We start from the raw sequence: 14,895 nt of genomic DNA on the forward strand, positions 1-14,895 counted from the left end.
GTCATATACAAAGAAATATTATATATCTGGAGATGCCCATTCATTCAACAGACACAGGTGGTTCCCTATGCATCCCAACCGCTGTGCACACATATTATCACAGAAACAGAGATTGACTGGTGGATATAAGGGACCAGAGTGAGGGCGATGGGGAGAGACCGGACAAAGGGTGCAGAGGAGTAAGTTCTGGGGTCGACTGCAGTTAACAATACCATATCCTATACTTGACACTTGTTAACAGAGTAGACCTTAAGCATCCCCATAAAGACAATGCTATGTGAGGGAGGTGATGGATATGTTCGTTCACACAATAGGTTCTGGTGAATGTTTCTCAGGACGGAACACAGTCATGGATGTTAATGTTAAGAAAGGGCTATCCCCTCCCTGGAAGAAACAACCATATATATAGTAATATATACAGTAAATAAGTAAATAAATTTTATATATAAAGTTTATTTACTTATTTTGAGAGAGAGAGAGAGAGCACATGAGCAGGGGAGGGACAGAGAAACATGTAGACAGAGGACCAAAGTGGGCTATGCCCTGAACAGCAGAGAGCCCAAGTCGGGGCTCAAACTCAAGAACTGAGAGATCATGACTTGAGCCCAAGTCAGATGCTTCACTGACTGAGCACCCACGTGCCCAAACTGTCAGTCAGTGTTTCTAACGAAGCGACACATGTACAGCATGACCTGGCAATTCTGCGGCCCAGGCGTTTTCCCAAGGAAAAATAAAAACAGGTGTCCACAAAAGACTTACACACCCCATAGCTTTATTCACCGGAGCCAAAAACTAAAAATAATCTTGATATCAGTGAATGGGAGAATGAATAAACAATCTGTGTGTCTATCTACACAATGACTGGGGTCAATAACTTAATTGAACAGAGTAGGTACATAACCTGACTGAATCCTGAAAATCATTATGCCAAGTGAAACAAGTCTACAGAAAACAGCACGCAGTATGGTACCATTTATCCAAAGTTCTAGAACAGGCAAAAACAATCCACGGTGGAAAATAACCAGCAAGCGGCTGCTTCCGGGGAGTGGGAAGGGAGCGGGAGGTGATGGGAGATGGGCAGAAGGGAACGTTCTGTGGTGAGGGGGATGTTCAGCGTCTCGCCAGGAGTCTGGGTTACTTACACACGTGCATTTGTCAGAGCGAAATGGGATGATTCACTTAAAATGTGTGCGTTTAGTGTTACGCAAATTTTACCTCAAAAGAAAAAAAAATCTAAATCAATACTAAACTCTAGTTTATGACACGTACGTTGAAGAACCCAGGGAAATGTGCTCTGACTTCCACAAGTGACTCTGAAGTACATAAAAAGCATATGATGGTTTGATGCTTGGAGGGGATAGAGAGATGGACGAAGCTGTGATAAAACAAGAATAGTAAAAGCTACATGGAGGAATGTCATGCAGGCCTTCACTGTAAAATTCCATCAGCTCTTCCGTACTTGTGAAGTTTGTACAGTGCAACGTTGGAGGGGAAACAAAGTAGTGGCTGAGTGCACACTGAGCTCATGCACTTGTGTCCCACTCTGCTGGATGTAGCTGGCTCTGCAGACGGTGGCCCTGAGCCCTGAGCCCACCAGAGATACCGTGTGGCTAGGCAACCTGCTCGGTGCTCCCTGGCCATCATCCTCCCTCAGAGGGGTGCACAGGCACGGCAGGCAGGTTGGGTCCAGCACGGACGCCAAGTCATGAGAACATGGGCTCTGAAATCTGATCTCCGGGGTGAGGACTTAGTTCCATTTCTGATGAGCTATTCAATCTCAAGCTGGTGTTGTAAACCCTCTGTGCCAGAGTTTCACTGTCTGCAATGTGTGGGTAATACAGCGTCCTCCTCCTCAGGTTGTCACGAAAAACCTACCAAACCCGTGCTTTTAAGTGACTAAGGACAGTGAGTAGCACCATCGCCATTGTCCCTGTCGCTCTGTGACTCTCATATCCTCTCCGTTCATCTCTGACACAAGGACACACAAACACTCCCCAACTCCTTCAGCCAACATCCTAATTCCCCATAACAGTAACCTCAGAAAATGGATGCCTGTCCAGTAGCCAGCCCACCTCTGCCCTCAACATGCTCAAGCCACAGCATTTATGAGGACACTGGGTATAGCTCCTGGCTTCTCTCTTCCAGTAACCTCACCCTCCTTGCCTCAGTCACCCATCCCCACGGCTCTCTCCTGACCCTGTGGCTGGTGAAGCCACACCACCTCCCTACAATCACGTCGAGCACAGCACTCTCAAAACACCACATGTATCTAGACACGTATCAGAGCGACTCACCCGCTGTGGTCATTTCACAGCCAAACCCCAGCCATTTCTGAGAGTCTCTGAGATGCAGATCTGGGGGCCTGTCTAGGGTCCCTCGTCTTCCTTCCTCATGCAGCTTGATACCTCCTGAGCAGTCAACCCCCTTGGCCTCTGCCCACATGGTCTATGTCCCCAGAAGACCCCTGCCCTGATTAACCCAAATGCTCCTCCTACGTGTGCCTGCACCCACCCAACTGACCGTGGCAGGAGGCCAGCACAGACATGTGTCCAGGTCGCTCCAGGACTCAAGGCCACCCATCTTGCAAGGGCCGGGGGCTGCTGGCCTCCCCTCTCCCCATGACGGCCTTCCCTCCCAGATCACCAAGGGAGACAGAAGCAATAAGAAAGAGACATAGGTCCTCCCAGCCATCGCTCGCCTGGCACCCATGTCCCCATGTCTCCTCCACCTGCTCACTCCTGCAAACACACACTCGTGTGCCCTGTGGAGGCTGGGGACCCTGTGTGGACACCAGAGCCCTGGGCCTCTCACAACTTCAAGGCCACCTCTCAACCACGGTCATCTTGTCTTTCGTTACCAACTCTCCTCTCTACAGAATTCCTTCTGGCCACAGATGGGCCAAAAATGCCTCCCACCTTGAACAAACCACATAAGCTCCCTTCTCCCACAGCAGGTACCTCAGTCTCTTCTCCCCTTTATGGAAAAGGTCTCAGAGGCTGTGACCATACTCAGTGTCATCACCTCTGTTCCTCCCATTTTCCCTGCAACCTTCCCACAGAAGGGCGTTCACATCCCCTATTCCCATCACCTCCTCCAGCAAGACCCGAGGGATCCCATCACCAAATCTCACAGTCAGACTGTCACCAGGGTGGCACCCTGCATGTTCTTTCCTCTGCCCCCAGGGCTCACGCTCACCTGGGACACCTCCTACCCTGACAGTCACTGTTCCATCCTCTTCTTGCACCACTGCTAATTCCCAGGTGAGCTCGCTCAGGCTACCGACACCAGCTATGTGTCCATCTCTGTCCTACGGCTCTACCTGCAGCCCACATCACCGACGCAGTCAGACAAACATCCGGGGCACACTTGGCTGTCCCATTTTATTCCTCCTTTCAATTATACAACAGAGACTGTTTTAGTACCTACCACGTGCCCCACGTTCTTCTGCACGGTAGATATGTATCAGAGAATAAAACAAACACAACTCCCCACTAATATTCTAGCAGGAGATACTGTTCTGCTATGAAAGACAATTAACAGCGCAAATGACTAGGTTACACGATGTGTTAGTGGATAACAAGTAGTACTGAAAACATACCGTGTTCATGGGGCAGGGAGCTGGGGGAGGGGGCAGTAGGATGTAGTTCTTTAGAGGATGGTTCAAGGAGCCCTCGTCAGAAGGTTACACTTTTTTTTAAATTTTTATTAATTTAATGTTTATTTATTTTTGAGAGAGAGAGAGAGAAAGGGAGAAAAAGAGAGCGGGAGCAGGGGAGGGGCAGAGAGAGAGGGAGACATAGAATCCAAAGCAGGCTCCAGGCTCTGAGCTGTCAGCCCAGCGTCCAACGTGGGGCTCGAACCCACCAGCCATGAGATCATGAATGACCTGAGTTAAAGTTGCACACTTATCCCACTGAGCCACCCAGGTGCCCCATTTTACATTTTAGAAGAGACTAGTGAGCTGGCAGGAAGCTGGCTGGGGAGGAGTGTCGGGGGCAGCTGGAGGCTGCAGGGCAGGGAGGGGTATGGTGCAGAGGTCCAGGAGACTCAGGGTCAGGACGTGGAGAGGATTGTAGGGACCCTGACTTCTGCTTGGGGTGACATGAGAGTCCACGGACGGGCTCTGTGCTGAGATACAATGTGGCCCTCGCTGCTCTGCAGGTTGATGGGACATGAACTTGGGTACAGGGGGTGCAGTGAGGATGGCTAGCTGCCATAACCCAGGCAGGAGTGATGTTGGTGGCCCAGGCAGAGGGGTGGTGCTGTGTGGGGACAGCACGGGGTTCTGGTCCAACCAGATGCGTTGAAGAATCAGCCATAGGAACCTCAGGGGCGTGTTTATTCTCAGCGTCCCGGTCAGCATCATTGATCGCCCCTGATTGGCCCATATTATCTCCAATCCAAATATCTGCCTTTATCCATCAATCTAGATTAATTTCACAAAAATAATCTACCCCCAAAAAAGAAAACTGCAGAACAACAGAGGATTCCATGTATGTAAAAAAAATATTGTGTTTTTTGGGGGGAGATGTATGCATATGTGACGAATTATAAGAAAAGCAGAGAAATAATTATAGCATTTGGGGTAACAGGAGAAGGGGTACAGTTGATGGGTGTTCATGGGCTTCTTTGGGGTACCTGAGTAGGGTAGAGAATCCACTCATTGCCATTCTTTAAGGAATGCACCCAGTATATGTACTCTTCTGTACATATGAAATATTCAAGATCGGATAAGGAAAAAGGTGCATTTAGAATGGGAAACGTTCATCTAAATCAGGCTTCTCAAATGTGCATATGTATACATATGGAGATGCCTTATAAGTACCACAGAGATGTATTATATAGATGACATTGTGGTAAATGCATACGTATTTCTATAAAGGTACATAAGAAATAAAGTAGCTAAAAGCTAAAAATACTACTTCTAGAAAATAAACTTACATTGCTTCTCAGCCTTTCGGCTAAGATCAAGTGTAGAAAATGAGTATACAGTGGAAGGTCAACTGTAGAAAATGAGCACACAGTGGAAGGGGTGGAGAGAACCCTAACTTAGGCTTCTACATCCTCCCCATCTTTGAGATCCTACTTAGAACGGTAGAAACCACACCTGTGTGTAGCATCGATCTTCTACCTTCTTCTCTACATTTGACTTTGTAAAAGTCATATATTGTATATATTACCTTTATAATATTTTTAAATAGTGGTTAAGAATGCCACACTAGGGCGCCTGGGGAGCTCAGTCAGTTAAGCGTCCAACTTCGGCTCAGGTCACCATCTCACGGTTTGTGAGTTGGAGCCCCACATCTGGCTCTGTGCTGACAGCTGGGAGCCTGGAGTCCGCTTCAGATTCTGTGTCTCCCTCTCTCTCTGCCCCTCCACCACTTGCACTCCGTCTCTCTCTGAAAACTAAATAAACATTAATTTTTTTAAATGCTACACTCAGTAACCTGAAGATTCTGCATCAATAATCACAATGAAAGTAAAGGTATTTGAAATTCCTTGGCCCCAAACCCTGCCAAAACCAAGAATCATCTCGTCAATACCCCAGTGCTGGAGTAGAGCCTGTGGAGCTGTCCCCTCTCATCAGCAACCATTGTGCGGGAGGGACAGCCTGTGGTCACTGTATCCCCAGACATAAAGTGTCAGGAGGCGCATTCAGGCAGCTGTCCGTGGTACTGCACTGCTGGCCCCTTCCCAGACCGCAGATAAGGGCGGTCAGGATCTCTTTATGTCCAATGTGCTCTAAATGCCAATGCTGAGACGGAACTTGGCATCCGGGTCACATTTGGCACAACAAACGAGACCTCGGGCCAGAAGCAACTGACTCCACTCATTTGTTGCAAAGAGGAGTGGGGACACATGAAAATGGCCATTTCAGATCACGAGTGTCATGAATACAAATGAAAAATAAACTCACAGTGTCTGCGGCTCATGAAGCCTGTCATACTTGGCAACTAGGAGGCGGGACTGAATTTAAAACCATAATCAGACCTGCTAATTGTTCACTCACTGTCAACCATCTGAGAAAACAAACATATTAATATGGCTTTGACTTTTGACGAGTACTTGTGCGCATCGCCAGATGGGAGAGTACACAGAGATGAGAACACGGGAGGAGAGAAGTAAGGCAGTTTGGAAAACATCAGATGATGTATTGTTTTTGTACGTCACGTTTCCTACCTCTCAAAGAGGGCTGCTGGACTTTCACAGAGATTCCCAAATTCTTCATTAGAAAAACTTTTTGGGGGGGCACCTGGGTGACTCAGTCAGTTAAGCATCTGACTCTTGATTTTGGCTCAGTTCATGATCTCAGGGTTCGTGAGATCCCAGGGTTCAAGCCCCATGTAGGTCTCTGTGCGGACAATGCATAACCTGCTTGGGATTTTCTCTTCCTCTCTCTCTGCACCTCTACTGCGTGCTCTCTCTCTGTCTCTCTCTCCCTTTCTCTCTCTCTCTCTCTCTCTCTCTCTCTCTCTCTCTCTCTCTCTCTCAAAATAAACATTAAAAAAAAAGAAGAGAAAAACTTGGGGCACCTGGGTGGCTCAGTCAGCTGAATGTCCACCTTTGGCTCAGGTCATGATTTCATGGTCCATGAGTTCCAGCCCCACATTGGGCTCTGTGCTGACAGCTCAGAGCCTAGAGCCTGCTTCAGATTCTGTGTCTCCCTCTTTCTCTGTCCCTTCCCCACTCACCGTGTTTCTCTCTCTCTTTCTCAAAAAATAAAAAAAAAATTAATTTTTTTTAAGTAAAACTTTTCTTACCACCTGCTGGCCTATAAAGAAGAGCGAATAATGCAGATATTTTTAAGGATACTGAACTTTTTTACAAAGCTTAATTTTTTAATTATTGGCTGCTTTGAGGACCCTTCATAGGGCATATCAATTGGATCAGTAATTGTATAGCACCCTGAAAACGCCGTTGCCTCAGAGTACTAATGTCAGAACAAATGATTTCCAACTCATTAGAACTCAACAGAGACCAGAAGAGTGTAAGAATGAACTCTCAGGAGCTGTGAGGCATTTATGTACAGCATGCCCAGTCGTAGACAACCCCACAGGTTGATTTCTCAGGGCATATTTCCAGATGAAGGAGTCAGGGTAGTCAGCCAAGTTCTTGGAATATCTTAACTAGGAGGTGCCAACTTGGATTCAAACTCAGGTCAGCCTGTGCCCATCCCAGAAGTCCACACTTCCTTTCAAGCACAGTCTTCAAACATCTTTTTTCTCTTTATGAAACATTCCAGAATTGATGCAGATTCCTTTTGTCCCACAGGTCAATCAGTGCCAGCCCACAGAGTGATGGATTTCCTTAAGACACTAGAGCCCAAGATTCATCTTCTGGTTCAAAAAATAAAGTTTATGTGCTTCTAAAGCCCGGTGTGTATACTGGTAAGTGAGCTAGGTTGAACAGACTTGACTCTGACCCTCATCTTCCTCGTCCTTCAGTTCATGGCACCCCTGCCCGCCCATCCCATGCCTGGACCAGTTTGGGACCCTTGTGCTGACACCTCTGAACTGTATCCACAGTGTTCACTTTAAAGTAAACGAGATGTGCGGGCAGAACAGTGCTACCCACAAAGATGGCTCGTCTGTGGACCGCAGGATATGGAGAGTACCCTGGGTCACCCAAGTGGGTCAGCCCTGATGGTGGGAGAGGGAGCAGAGAAAGACTGGCGGGTGCACCGTCATGTGTCTTAACCACCGAGCAGGCGACCTCCAGCCCACGAGGGCCGCTAGCAGCTGAAAGAGGCCAAGAGGTGGTAGCCTCCAAGAGGAATGCGGCATGTGGGCGTCGTGACTTCAGCCCCGTGAGACCACAGGTGAGCCCAGAGCTGGGAAGAACAGTGGTGCTTGAAGCCACTGTTTTCTGTCATGTACATCAGCTGATGTCACTCCCTGGTTAACAGGCCACAGCACTTTCTCACTGCTGTTGCAAAAATATCAGCTCCTTGCTGAGCTCAGTGACCCCAGGTTGGGGGACCTACCTGACACCAAATTTCCTGTGTGTCACGTCCCTCCTCCCCTCTCACTGGACGCCAGGGTCAGGGCCCCTGGTGTTATGATCCGGTTGTTCCTACCTCGGGGACGTTGCCCTCGATGCCCCTCCCTGAAATACTCTGCCCCCTTCCTCTCCTCCAGGCCTCAATTTCCACGTCCCCTTCTCAGAGTGTCCTATGCACCAGCAGCAGCAGCTCCAGGGATTGCTGCAAATGCACATTCTCAAACCCCGTGGCACGCCTGCCTGATCAGAGACTCTGGAGATGGTGGGTCCCAGGTGAACTAGTTGACTGAACCTCCTTTCCTCCCCTCGTTCCCCAGGGGGTGGCAGCCTCACCTATCTCCATCTCTGGTACCTAGAATGAGGCAAGCTGCACAGCAGGAGCTCAGTAAATATTTGTGGGATGGATTACTGAAAGTATTTTCTAGAAGCCGCCAAGAAGGCACCACGCTATGTATAAAAAGATCAAAAGAGCATGGCTCTGCCCTGCAGAATTTACAGTGGAGTGGAAGAGGTCTTTTCTCATACAGCGTGGTGCACACCATGACAAATGCCTATGACAGCCCGAATGAGGACCCCTGAACCCATGTGATGCCTGGCTTGTGCAAATCACAGGACAGATTGTGTGTGATGCATGTCCTCATCCATGAAACGTATACTGTCTCCCCTGCTTAGAACATGATCCCCCATATGGCTCATTCAGAGACACACCTCTATCTGGTGCCTCCCATCCAGAGGAAGTCATCAAAAAAATGGGTTGGACGAGGGATGCCTGGGTGGCTCAGTCAGTTGGGAGTCTGCTCTTGATATGGGCTCAGGTTGTGGTCTCACGGTTCATGGGTTCGAGCTCTGTGTGGGGCTCTGCACTGACAGCATGGAACCTGCTTGGGGTTCCCCCTCTCTGCCTCATTCCCACTCATGTGCACTCTGATTGCTCGCTCTTGGTCTCTCCCTCTCTCTCAAAATAAATAAACTTTTAAAAATATGTGTCGGGGTACCTGGGTGGCTCAATCAGTTGTCTGACTTCAGGTTAGTTCATAATCTCATGGTTTCTGAGTTCAAGCCCTGCATCAGGCTGTGTGCTGTCAGCTCAGAGCCTGGAGCTTGCTTTCAATTCTGTGTCCCCCTCTCTCTCCGCCCCTCCCTGCTAGTGCTCGCTCGCTCTCTCTCTGTCTCTCTCTCTCTCAAAAATAAACGTTATAAGTGAATGAATGAATGAATGGTGATAGATTCAGAAGATAGAAAAATCTTAGAGGAATGTAAACTAGGCTACCAGGCTTGGGGTGTTCCAGCTAAAAGGTGCAGTCAGAGCAAAGCCCTGAGGGGTGGGCACCTTGAAGAAAGGCCAGAGGGGTGGTGGCGGGGGTGCCTCCAGTGACCGTGGGGTCGGCAAAGCTGTGGTCCCAGCTGAGGCACGCTGACCCACACCAGGCAGAAGCCTGCAGGGGATGGGGGAGAGGGCTTTACCACAACCCCCACGGAGAGTATTCCTGTCCAGGATTCTCCATCCAGGTGAGTGGTCCCCAGTACATGATGGGGTCCTATAGCAGGGCAGTCACTGGCCGACCCAGCCTCGGGGGCAGACAGACTGTCTTCCCCGCCCAACAGCTGAAGACGCTGCTGGAAGGGGAGAAGAGACTCAGCCCAGAAGGCAAGTGGAAACTTACCACTTGAACTCTGAAAATAAGGAATGGTTTGAACTCTGCTTGAAACTATGCATTGGGAGACAGTTAGTCCTTTCAAGGCCATGGGCTAAATAATCTGAGGTTTTTTCACAGAGCAGTGACTCATCTGAGATAGATTCACCACTTCACCTCACAGCTGGCCTTGTGGGGACTAATCTGATGACGTGTCTCCCTTCAGTGAATTTCCAAGAAAGGGTTTTGTGCGCTTCTATTTATTTAAGATGAAAAACACAATAAAGCTCTTTATTATCAAACCTATCCTGATTCAGTCGAACCCCAAAGGTAAAATCTTCACGTGCCCCTGTGTGTAAACAAACACGGACACTGTGCGCGGGGACAGGCACTTCTGCACACACAGGACACTGAGCACGCAATGTCGGCATATATAAAATTACACAAAAACCCAGGGTACTTTTTTTCTCCTTATCAAAAATGTACTGGGCCATAGCTCTGTGACTATTCTTGGTGATCTAAGCTATTCATTAAAGGTAATAGAACAGAAAAATAACTTTTGATACACAGCCACTCCAACATGTTATGTTTTAGAGTCTTTGCTAAATCACATTGTCAGACTTCACTATATTTTACTATTGAGTGAATGTGAAAGAATGAACCCTCTCTCTCAGAAATGTCTCTCCTTAATGCTCAAGACCTGCTCTGCTAAGTTTAATACAGTGACAGTTCCAGGCTTCATTTACTCCTTGGAGCAAGCCATTAAGTGTGCATTGCAGCTCTGTGTCTGCACTGTGAACTGTCCCCTTTTCTTAAATACACAGCCACGTAGTAAAGGTCCCCCAGGAGGGGATCTGAACTAGGTTTGGTAGTTAACAGAAAATGAGACATAATGTGCATGCGTCCAGAATCTTTCATGTGACATCAGGAATTTTTCAATCATCATCAAGAATCATAAAATAGTTAGGAATAAGCCTAACCAAAGATGTAAAGGATCTGTACACTAAAAACTATAGAAAGCTTATGAAGGAAATTGAAAAAAAATAAAAACAAATGGAAAAACATTCCATGCTCATGGATTGGAAGAATAAGTACTGCTAAAATGTCAATACTACCCAAATCAATCTACACGTTCAACGCAATCCCAATCAAAATTGCACAAGCATTCTTCTAGAAGCTAGAACAATCAATCCTAAAATGTATATGGAACCACAAAAGACTTCAAATAGCCAAAGTAATATTGAAGAACGAGACCAAAGCAGGAGGCATCACAATGCCAGACTTTGGCCTTTACTACAAAGTTGTAATCGTCAAGACAGCATAGTATTGGCACAAAAACAGACACATAGACCAATGGAATAGAATAGAGACTCCAGAATTGGACACACACAAGTACGGCCAAGTAATCTTTGACAAAGCAGGAAAGAATATCCAATGGAAAAAAGATAGTCTCTTTAACAAAGGGTGCTGGGAGAACTGGACAGCAATATGCAGAAGAATGAAACTAGACTACTTTCTTACACCATTCACAAAAATAAACTCAAAATGGATAAGGGACCTGAATGTGAGACAGGAAACCATCAAAACACTCGAGGAGAAAGCAGGAAAATACCTCTCTGACCTCAGCTGCAGCAATTTCTTACTTGACACATCTCCAAAAGCGAGGGGATTAAAAGCAAAAATGAACTATTGGGACCTCATCAAGATAAAAACTTCTGCACTGCAAAGGAAACAATCAACAAAAGTAAAAGGCAACCGACAGAATGGGAAAAGATATTTGCAAATGACATATCTGACAAAGGGCTAGTATCCAAAATCTGTGAAGAACTCACCAAACTCCACACCCAAAAAACAAAAATCCAGTGAAGAAATGGGCAGAAGACATGAATAGACACTTTCCGAAAGAAGACATCCAGATGGCCAACAGGCACATGAAAAGATGCTCCGCATCACTCCTCATCAGGGAAGTACAAATCAAAACCACACTGATATATCACCTCACGCTGGTCAAAGTGGCTACAATGAACAAATCAGGAGACTCTAGATGCTGGCGAGGATGTGGAGAAAGAGGAACCCTCTCACACTGCTGGTGGGAATGCAAACTCGTGCAGCAGCTCTGGAAAACAGTGTGGAGTTTCCTCAAAAAAACAAAAATAGAACTACCCTACAACCTAGCAAGAGCACTACTAGGAATTTACTCAAGGGATACAGGAGTGCTGATGCATAAAGACCCTTGTATCCCAATGTTTATAGCAGCACTTTCAACAATAGCCTAATAATGGAAAGAGCCTAAATGTCCATTGACTGATGAATGGATAAAGACATTGTGGTTTATATACACAATGAATACTACTTGGCAATGAGAAATCTGGCCTTTTGTAGCAACGTGGATGGAACTGGAGGGTATTATGTTAAGTGAAATAAGTCAGGCAGAGAAAGACAGATATCCTATGTTTTCACTCATATGTGGATCCAGAGAAACTTAACAGAAGACCATGGGGGAGGAGAAGGAAAAAAAAAAAAAAGAGGGAGAGAACCAAACCATAAGAGACTCTTAAAAACTTAGAATAAACTGAGGGTTAATGGGGGTGGGGGGGAGAGGAAGGTGGGTGATGGGCATTGAGGAGACCACCTGTTGGGATGAGCACTGGGTGTTGCATGGAAACCAATTTGACAATAAATTTCATAAAAGAAAAAAAAGGAATTTTGCAGTCATTAAAAAGTCAACTTTATGGGGGCGCCTGGGTGACTCGTTTGATTAAGTGTCTGACTTCCGCTCAGGTCATGATCTCACGGATTGTGGGTTTGAGCCTCGTGTCAGGCTCTGTGCTGACAGCTCAGAGCCTGGGGCCTGCTTCTATTCTGTGTTTCCCTCTTAGCGCCCCCGCCCATTTATGCTCTGTCTCTCTCTTTCTCTCTCTAAAAATAAATAAACACTATTTTTTTAAAAAGTCAACCATATGCCTGTTCAGGTATTTTCTCCTGCATAGATGGACTGAGAATTAATAAAAGTGACTACATTATTTAACAGACGCAGTAAAGAGATCATCACCAGGTGAGGACCATCCCTGCCACCAACGGCTTCCCCAGCCAGATATGGGACATATGGTGCCTTCTGAGAATGTGCAAACGCAGAGTGTGCTGTGCATACTGGGGCATACTGGGGCAGGCACAGGCTGGCAACTCCCATTCCCCTTTGCAAACAACGAACCTGTGCGTTCTGACTCCAGGAATGCCTGGAATACACACTGGCTCTAATTAACAACCGAGAGAAACATAGTGGTATAAAATTGATAAAGAAATGTAAAATTGAACAAATGAAATAATGATTAAATGGAAAAGCTATGTGTAACTCCCAGTAAATTATATTTTATGGCATCAAAAACATGCAATTTTTTTTTCCCAGAAGAAAGGATCTAGAATTTCCAAGGTAGAGAATTTTGGCATAAAATATGAGAGGAAGAGGGTATTGAATTTAGAAGCATGTCAGGCCCAACAGGCACAGATGCTAAACTAAACAGTCAGGAAAGGCCTCAAATCCCAAATCAGAGCACCCCCTCCAGCATGCTAAGGGCAGAGGCGCAACAGCGTGAGCTTAGGCCACCCAGCTGGCTTTCCTTCCTTCCTTCCTTCCTTCCTTCCTTCCTTCCTTCCTTCCTTCCTTCCTTCCTTCCTTCCTTCCTTCCTTCCTTCCTCTTTCTTTCCCCAAATGCCCCTACGACAGGACCTGTGACAGATGGCAGGATTCTGTCCTGAGGATGTAAGAGGCAGTCTCTATTCCCACATCACTCACAGGCCAGCGGAATCGTGGCTCAAAGACAAAGTAACACCCCACCTCAGAGCGGTTTCCCCAACTCAAAACGCAGCCAGAATTCGTCAGTGCCCGTGGGGTGAGATCCAGTGTCCCCAGCCCTCCTCTCTGGCACTCCCACACCTGCCCTATCCCCGATCTTCCTTCTTCTGGGATCCCAACCAGCTTCACTCTAGCCTCAGGACCTGCACCTGTGCCCTCCACCTGAAATGCTCTTGTGCTCCGTCACTGAGTGGCCGGCTCTCTGTCTGTCACCTGCCCCTCCTTGACTTCACGCCAGGTGAGCTCCAGTCAAGGCAAACAGACAGCCTCGTAGACAGAGGTGTCCAAGCAACTGCAGGACACGTATGGTGAGGGCAGTGCTCTGAGGAGGAGGTTTCGGCGAGCCCCGGCTCTGTTCACCCCTTGGGTGACACTGCTGGTGCTCAAGGTCACCCAGAGTTGCAGAGCAGGAGCGATATGGGGAAAGTCAGAATTCTCACCGTTCTTAACAAAATTCAACGGCTTTTCCTCAAAACAACAATGGAAAACCAGAACACAGAAAAACTTATGTTCCTGGAAGACTTTGATTAATTTCTAGAGTTGTGGAAAAGCTTCTTCTGACCAGTTCGGCCATCTTTTCTTAGTGGGAGAGTGACATTCAGAGGTCATTACTCTATTGTTTCTCTTCTTTCTGTCTCTGTCTCTGTCTCTGTCTCTGTCTCTGTCTCTCTCTCTCTTTCACAATTAAACTCCCCTCTTGGCTGCATCAACCTGTAGGCAGCTTCAGTACTTCCCTTTGAAAACTCCTCCCACTTCTCTCGAGTGCTCCCCCAGCTACAGCCTCTGGAGGCATCTGAGGGCGCCAGACCAGCTTCTCAGGCGCATCCACTGCTGTGTCCACTCCACACTGCTCCTACCCCTCGGCTGGCCCAGGAACCTCCCCAGGGTCTCCTGAGGCCTCCACCCACCCACACCCAACCGCCATCCTCCATACCCTTGCTGGACCTCCCAGCGCCAACTTCCTTCCAGAAACATTCCTCCCCTGGCTACAGTCTCCAGTGTCCTTCCCGCTGCTCCTCAGCCCGCTGGTAAGGCATAGTCTCTTCTACCCAGCTGGCAGCCATGGCATTCATCAGAGACACAAGAGGGGAGAGAGAGGAGAGACAGCGGGAGACAAAAGAGAGAGAGAGACAGAAGACAGAGACATGGAGAGACATGGGGGAGACAGAGACAGAGAGAAGAGTGGAGTGAGAGACAGAGAGATGGTGGGCCTCACTCCCTCATGGGTGACATCCTCACTGTTGCTCTGGAACCTCACCCAGGCCCTGACCTCATACACACAGGAATGTGTGATTCTCACATGATTTTCTCCAGTCCAGCCCCCTCCTCTGATCTGCAGCTGGCATCTCCCACTGTGCCCTTGTCCCATCCTCTAAACACAGGACCAGGGTGTCCCAGGTAAGTACT

Source organism: Panthera onca, chromosome Y, assembly GCF_046562875.1.
Source record: "Panthera onca isolate mPanOnc1 chromosome Y, mPanOnc1 haplotype 2, whole genome shotgun sequence".
Taxonomy (NCBI): domain Eukaryota; kingdom Metazoa; phylum Chordata; class Mammalia; order Carnivora; family Felidae; genus Panthera; species Panthera onca.